The sequence below is a fragment of the Crocodylus porosus genome, unplaced genomic scaffold, assembly GCF_001723895.1.
Source record: "Crocodylus porosus isolate Cpor-Errol unplaced genomic scaffold, CroPor_comp1, whole genome shotgun sequence".
Taxonomy (NCBI): domain Eukaryota; kingdom Metazoa; phylum Chordata; order Crocodylia; family Crocodylidae; genus Crocodylus; species Crocodylus porosus.
The window spans coordinates 257,344,723-257,352,877 of record NW_017728886.1 but is presented as its reverse complement, the minus strand read 5'-3'; the positions used below and the strand labels follow the sequence as shown (position 1 = coordinate 257,352,877).

Genomic DNA, 8,155 nt, shown 5'->3' with positions numbered 1-8,155 from the left:
GAGGGCCTTTCATTTTAATCATGGATTTGGGGGGTTTTATCAGAGAATTTGCTTTTATAGAAATAGGACATTGGTCGCTGTGGTTTCCCCACTTTACCTGTGGGAAGTTAGGATGTTATGTCTTGTGTTGTGTCAGAGTCAGTGGTAGTTTTACAAAGGGTTTCTATTATGGACTTGTATAGGATGGTTTGGATAGGGAGGATCCTGCCTCAGGCCAGGGATCAGACTACTGTGGAGGTCCCACCCAGTCCTGCATTTCTGTGATTTTGTGATGGAGGTCCCAAGACCCAGCCAAGAGATACAGTGGCCTCTGTGCAGATGATCTTAGCTTCCCGCAAATCCATTTTAGGATTCTGTAGCCAGAAGCTATGGACTATGCTATGCTTTTTCTGGGAGGACAAACTCCCCTCACATCTCTTCCATAGGATTTGACATGAAGGTGGCCATTCAAGCAGAGGAAATTCTAACAGATCCCAAAAGATGGCTGGCTCCCCTAGCCCTATATAGCACCTGAGATGCCTGCAAAGCATCCCACAAATCTTCCCCCGTTAGGACCTTTTGTAGTTTCTTGATATCTTCCTTAATAAATGTGTTGCCAATCTGACCGTGTTGCCACTTCAGGCCAGTTGGAGGCCACATTTCCCTTTGAACCAAAAAGAGAAGCAGGAAGCTCTTTATTCTGAAATGGCTCTAATTCACTGGCAAATATTGCACATCTGATTGTGCCTGTGCCCAGCTTATGTGGTATGTCAGTATAAAACCAGCGTATGCTCTACTACCAGGGAATTTTCCTTCACTCTCCCGATGATCAGAGAAAACTGCCCTCCACATTATTGATCAGACTGGTACCAGCGGCAGGACCTACACGCTAAAGCAGGGGTAGGCAAAATATGGCTCGCAGGCTGGATCCTGCCCACCAAGGGATTTTCTCCAGCCCCTCAGCCCCGCTCAGCCCAGATGTTGGGGGACAGCTGGGCCCTGTTGTGTACAGTCAGTCCCACCGCCCTTGGATATGCTGCAGGGTGGGGTAATGCAGCTGCTGGACTCCGTGTCCTGGCAGCCCAGGTGAGGGCAGCTGCTTCTGACTGTCGGTGCTGGTGTCCACCACCACGGGTCCTGCTGCCTGGCCCGCTGGCCTGTCCACACCTAACACACCAGTGGGAGTGCCAGATGGAGCGGGCAGGCAGGTCTCCCCGCAGACTGGCCGAGACCCCTGCAGGCAGGGTGTGCGGCTGGGCAGATGGGATGGGGCTGCTGGCGGACAGGCGGCGGTGTCCCGCAGCAGGATGTGTGGGTGGGGCCAGGACAGGGACAACGGGGTGGTGACAGTGTGGGGCCAGGGCCCAGGGCAGAGCCGCGATCTGCTTCCTGCACACCTCTGTGATGGGAACTCATTCTGCAGGCAGGGGCAGGTGGGGAGTGGATCCTGGCTCTGTGCTGCCACCACCCCATGGTCCCGATCTCAATCCCCAGCCCTGCCTGCCTGTCCTGCTCTGGGATGCCACTCCCACCTATCCGTAGCCCCATCCCAACTACCCGGTTGCACACCCTCCTCACGCGGGTCCATGGAGACCCTGGGATTGCTGCGCAGTGACAGTGCAGGGCTGAGGCCTGGGACACAGCCACCATCTGTTCCTTGCAAGCCCTTGGCACCCATCCCACTCCTCGATGTTGCCCCCCTCCCACCCACAGCCCCATCCCATCTGCTCAGTTGAGTGTGGGGAGCACTTAGGGAGTTTTGGTGAGCTGCTGCAGGCCGGGGTGGTGCTGACTTGGCCCACGACACCTCACTAAAACTCCCTAAGTGCCCCTCCAGCCAAAATAATTGCTTAACCCTGTGCTAAAGGGTTTCGTCTGAAGACAACTGGCAGAAGAGCCTTTGGAAAAGAGTGTGTGTAGGAATGAGCTACACTTGGCTTGCGGATAAATATAGCACTTCTGTTTCGACTCTGTCATCCTCTGCAGCTTCCACTGGCAGATATTTATTCTGAATGAAAAACACAAACTGAGGATAAGCGCAGTAGAGCTCTCATGCGCTTTCTTACTACATTTCTTTTATCAAACAAGCATTTTTCAAAAATACCTTTTGAACTGCCTGTAGTGCAAGTGGCCAGATATTTCTAGGGCCCGGAGCTTTGTGTGCTTGTCACTTAAAACAATTCCCACTGCACAATGTTTCACACATGGTTTAGAGCCCAAGGCTGATAATACAGTTCAGCAGGATGGCACACATGCTTGAAGTTGCTGCCATGTGTATTTGCGGCACCAGAGACATACTGTGCCATGTAATTAAGACCCCTTATGGCATTTAGTACAAAACAAAACAAAAACTAATAATAGAGATGAGCCTAGAACAAAATTGCAGCCTCCAGAGCATTTCAGGAAGATTGATAATAAGCCAAAAGCAAAGTCCCAGGATGCAAACTGAAGCAGTTCATAGGCAGAGCCAAGAGATGCTACATGTGTCTATCCCAGAGTAGTGCTAATACTCTCTGCTTCCACCTAGTCTCCTGCAGAATTTAAAAGAGATAAAACAAATGCATGTCTACAAATATATGTCGGGCAGGGCTGTCCAACTTCCAGGCAGCTGGGGGCCAGACTCCCTGCGGGCCATACCTGCAGGGGCCATTCCCCACATGGGCTGCATCAGTGTGAGCCATGGGCCCCATGGCTACGTGCCGCATGGACCCCCCTGACCCCCCATGCACTGTTGCTGTAGGCATGCCCAGCCTTGTGGTCATGGGTGCCTTGCCCTCACCCTAAGCTGAGGGCTGAGGGCTTGCCCATAACCATGGGCTGCTCCAGGATGCCCAGCCTCCACCTCTTGGAGCAGGGGCAAGACATAGAAACTGGAGCAGGGAGGGGGATCCTGGAAACCCCAGCTACTGCTGCAGCCAGTGATGGGAGGAGCAGTGGCCAGCTGGGAGCCCAGGCACTGCAAATTAACCCTTCATGAGCACCATGCAGTGCATGAGCCATCAGTTGGACAGCCCTGCTTTAGGGCTTATCTGGTATATCTTGACAGCATTAAAAAAAATTGATGCCAGCCGAGGAGCTGGTTCCTAGCATTTAACACTGGTTTTGTAGGCAGCACTTAAAAAAAATCCCATTGGATCATTTAGCACAAATGTAATTCTGTGGAGCATCTTACAAACTACTAGAAAGGCCACCATTCTCAGTTAAATACATGACACTTTTCCAGGTGAGGAAAATCTCAAGGGGAGGATGGAAAAGAATAGGATACATTATTTCATAAAATCACATGGCTGGAAAGGACCTCAGGAGTGCTCGAGGCAGGAACACCCTACCTAAGCCATCACACGTAACTACTTGTTTAACCTATAATCTTAACAGCTTTATAAACAACCCTGTCACACAACTACCAGGCAAAATGTCTGAAACATCAAAAATGACCTTTGAGATGCCATGGGTGAGGCAGGGGAATGAGGGCACTGCCAAAACTCTGCCACTGCAGAGACAGGAGGTAGTTGTTAAATATGCTTATGTGTGGGCACATATGGGTAAATTAGAAACCACAAGCCAAATAGACCCAACCATTAGCTTTGTGCCCATGAAAGTAAGGTTTTTACCTTTACTTTCCTTTTACTTTCAGTTTTCCTGACCATTTATTTAAGTGCAGCTTTCATTCATATAACTGCTTTTGGGCTCATTGTGGAGCCTTTCTGTCTATAGATGGGACCAGATGCTTTTCACATCTGAAGACATGTGGGACCATATCTATGACCCCATGTGGCTGTAGAAGCAACTAGGCATTGGATTGCCACTTTGCAATCTACCCCCAGTCAGGAGCAGAGCAGAGATCAGCCCCAGGTCCCTGCTGATATGGAGAGCAGAGGAGGGGAGAGTCAGTGGGCACAACTTTGTTCCCATCCCACACATGCTTCTCCTGCCCCCTCATTCCTTGTCCATGTGCAGGTGACAAGATGAAATGACCCCAGAGATGGCAGTCTTCCCCATTCGGTGCCCTATGATCTGGATGCGAAGCAAAGAGCATAAAGGGCTCCATGTGCTCCTTTCTTGCCTTGCACACGCTCATAAGGCAAATGATAATCTTGTCCTAAATCCGCAGAATAGTCTTTGCAACTATTTTTGTCCCAAATCTGTGCATAGTGCACGCTGCTGCCTTTTAACATCCCAAGGTCATTTCAATGATCCCCTTGAAGTGCTGAACAGTTCAATGATTTCACAATAACTCTGGATCTGCAGTTATGTCTGATGTTTGCCTTTGCATTTACTTTCTTTTATTATATAATGCAAGAATACACAGAAGCAGAATAGCTTCCGTTCTTGCACACTTTTCTTTCTCAATCTAGATGTGATGCTGTCAAAAGTTGTTTTTATTCAGCTGAGCCATCCCCTTAGTTACCTTGCTTTGTCTTCTGGTCTCTCATTGATGCTGACAAAAGAATGCTCTTCCACCCAGAGGTGTTTCTATGCCCCAGCCTGTGGGAGGTAGTCATGGTTTGTGTTTTGTGCTTCCTTATGACACAAAACTCAAACATATTTATGTTTTGGGAAACTGCAAATTTGGCTTAACTTTTTAGGAAGCTGAGTTTCAGTTTAGTGCAAAATTTGGCTACTGAGTTATGGATCCCTTGAAACTCAGGGTTGTTAAAATGGATAGGTGAGTTCTGCTCTGAATGTAGAAGAATGCTCATTCAATCATGTTTCTGAGCGCAAGCAAATTTTTGCCTTCCTCTCTACCTCCCACAGATGATTTATCACAAATATGAAACCATTCCCAGCCCCAATAAGCCACTTCACTTTTCTACTAAGAAGCAGCCCTTTGCCAAGTCTCGTTTGTTATGTGGTAATGACATTCTGCAGCTAACAGAAAATGGCATTCTGCAAAATTGAAGTTTTTGCTTTCCATTCCTATTTTCTCTTTTGGAAAGAATGATCATGGAGAAACTCCGCTGTGTTTTGCCATTATGTGATCTCAGGGATGACAACTGCATTGTATTCATCCATCAAGCTGTAGAAGAGGAAACAATACAAGCACCTATTACATTGTTCCCTCACTCAGTGATACTTCTTGTAGGGTTGGATTCTGACCCACCTTATAATAGTGTAAATCAGGAGTGTTCATGGCATGAAACCAGGATACATGAGATCAGGAATGGGTAGCTTTGACTTTTGTGACAAATCCATAACTAGTGACAATTTCATGGCAAGTTATGGCCATTCAGAGTTCAGCCGCAGCAGAACTTGGATACTTCTCCTCCAAGAGCACAGCTCTACCAACCCCCAGACTGAAAATGAGAAGGGCAATTTCATTATTTACTAACAAGGCATGGCAGACAAGATAGGTGGACGGACTGCCCGAGACAGGTGGGAAGGCTGATGCAGAGGTCAGCCTCAGGATAGCCCCTTGTCACACACAGCAAGCCATACAAAGAAAGGCTGAGGGATCCGGGACTCTTCAGCCTCTGAGAGGGGACCTGGTAGCAGCTTAGGGCAATTTCAGAATTATGTTAGAGAGAAGAGCACAACCATGTTTTATATGAAACACGATGGTCTGCCTGGAGCAAGGTTTTTCAACCTTTTTGAATCACTGTACCCCCCCAGTGGCTGGTGGCGGGGGGAGGGAGCAGGGGAAGCATGTGGCCAGATGCTATGTTGTGGGGGAGCAGGGGTGGCACACAGCTGGATGTGGAGTGGCAGCAGCTGTCTTGTGTGAGCTTCTCCCGCCCCTTGTATCTGCATCCCTGCCCACCTGTGTGTATCCCCTAGGGCCTTCTCAAGTACCCCCCAGGGGTATGCGTACCCTCAGTTGACAATCCCTGGGCTAGAACATACACAATCGGATAAGGCATCTATACAACTTTGTTCAAGGAGCTTCAAACACAATGTTATGCAGCTTGGGCACTGAGAAGTACATGCCACCAGAACCCAGATCTTTTTGCTCCATGGGTAGGGCATCAGGAGCAGCTGGGTTTTGTATGATATCCATTCATTCCCAACACACCTTATTTCTTAAGTAACAAGCATAAGCATTAGGAGCCACTCATCTATATTCTCTTTGGACACAATCACCTTGGGTTGCTTCAGAAGTTGCAGTTTTAAGGCCTTTGCATGTGTGACACTGGGGGAATACAGGATGCTGGAATACATGTGTACACGGCGTTGGATGTAGACATACTGCAACGTTTTATCGTCTTTATCATCTTATTCCATTAAACCCCTCTTATATCATTAGTACTTTATCAATTATAGGCCATCACTCTAGCACTATGACTATATAAATCATCGTGATTTGAAATAAATAATGGATCTATATATTTAAGAATATGGAAGTTAGAGAATCACCTAGCCGGGATCCTTTGACCCCAGCATTCTTTCCTGCCCATGGCAGGGGGTGGGACTTAATGATCTGCTCAGGCCCTTTCCGACCCTACCAATATGAAACTATGAAGAAGTGTTCATCTGTCCAGATCTGGGAATCACCAGAGACAGCCCTTTTATGTAGTTTTTCAATACATTGACCTATTGTATTTGCAGGTTCTCGATTGACACTTTTGCATGGGACCTTGTTTGCAGGCTGGAAATGCTTCTCTAGGCTCTCTTGGACTTTACCTGGATTCTTCTGGTTTGGTACTGACATAGCTAGATGCTTCGAGAGCACGTGGCCAAATGGTGGCATGTCATGACTGGTTTGAAGACAAAGGAAGAAAGATGATGGGTGATACACTGCATTTGTTTTGCACTTGAGATGCAGGTTCGCTGCCTTGTTTTGCCCTGAAGTCACTATGCTGCATCCCAAATCATTTAATCTCTCTGTACCTCAGTTTGCTCTCTGTAAAATGCTGATGCTGGTACTAAATAACTTTACAGGGGCATTTGGAGGATAAGTGGGTGCTTAGTTGCTATGAGAATAGGTACCATGTAAGTTCCTAATATAGATAGAAGAGTTTGGGAAAATGTTCTTAAGATCTAAAAACCACCCTGAATTTTAGTCATTCACACAAGCCTCTTAATCAGGGGATAGATATTTCCAAATCATCTCTTAATTAGTTAATGTTTATACAGAGCTTTGAAGTGCTGAGTATTATTACATCCCTCCCATTTAGTAATGTCACAGATGAATTTCTGGTTACTGCAGAAGATAATACCATAAATAAAGTGTAAAATGTAAAATATTTATAATCTGGAGGCAAGCTGGAGTTTAATCAAACCTACTCAAAAGAAAATTAGTTTAGAAAATAAAAGCATAGAATTTTTCTTGTATTATTGTTATGTCTTGTGACCAAATGAAGCTTATTTCGCAAGTGGGAGGTTCTCTTTTTGGGAGAATGCTGGGAATATTTTTATTTAGACAGGCAAAGCCACTAAATAAAGCTAAGCAATTTTAAAGTGTTTGATTTGCTGATTAAATCAACCCTCAAGGCCATTCAGGTTTCAGATTCATAGATTCATAGATTGTAAGGCTGGAAGGGACCTCAGAAGATCATCTGGTTCAGCCCCCTGCATGAAGCAGGAAAGATAACTGGGGGTCAAGTGACCCCAGCGAGGGGACCGTCCAGTCTCCTCTTAAAGATTTCCAGGGTAGGTGATTGCACCACCTCTGGAGGAACCTTATTCCACAATCTGCACACCCTGATTGTGAAGTTTTTCCTGATGTCGAGCCTGAATCAGTCTTCCAGGAGTTTATGGCCATGACTCCTGGTTTTCCCCTCAGGTGTCCTGGTCAACAGTTGCTCACCAAGCCTTTAATGTATTCCCCTAGTATAGCAGTAAGCTGCTCTACTGAGGTCCCCTCTCAGAGGCTGAAGAGTCCCAAATCCCTCAGCCTTTCTTTGTATGGCTTACTGTGTGTGACAAAGAGCTGTCCTGAGGCTGACCTCTGCATCAGCCTTCCTACCTGTCTCGGGCAGTCCGTCCACCTATCTTGTCTGCCATGCCTTGTTAGTAAATAATGAAGTGTTTGTTAGGCAGGAGGCTGCCCTTCATGTGCCCAGCTATACCAGGAGGTGCAGACATGCTCTGACCTTTCCTATATGTGTCCTATGCCTTACAGGTGTTACTACCACCATCAACTTTATACACCCCTGGTATTGAACCCTCTGGCTCCTGTGTCTCTACAATCCCACAGGCACCAAGTTCTTTAGTGACTGGCTTTCTCTGCCTTTCCTTT

At 47.0% G+C, this 8,155-nt stretch overlaps 1 long non-coding RNA gene across 1 annotated transcript in view; it reads left to right on the top strand.

The window, feature by feature from the left end:
• The window catches only part of LOC109306039, an 18,663-nt gene extending 12,250 nt beyond the window's left edge, over nucleotides 1-6,413 (top strand). The window contains exon 4 of the long non-coding RNA XR_002099823.1: nucleotides 6,319-6,413. This is a non-coding gene — a long non-coding RNA (uncharacterized LOC109306039). The remainder of the gene's footprint in view (nucleotides 1-6,318) is intronic.
• Nucleotides 6,414-8,155: the final 1,742 nt, after the last annotated feature.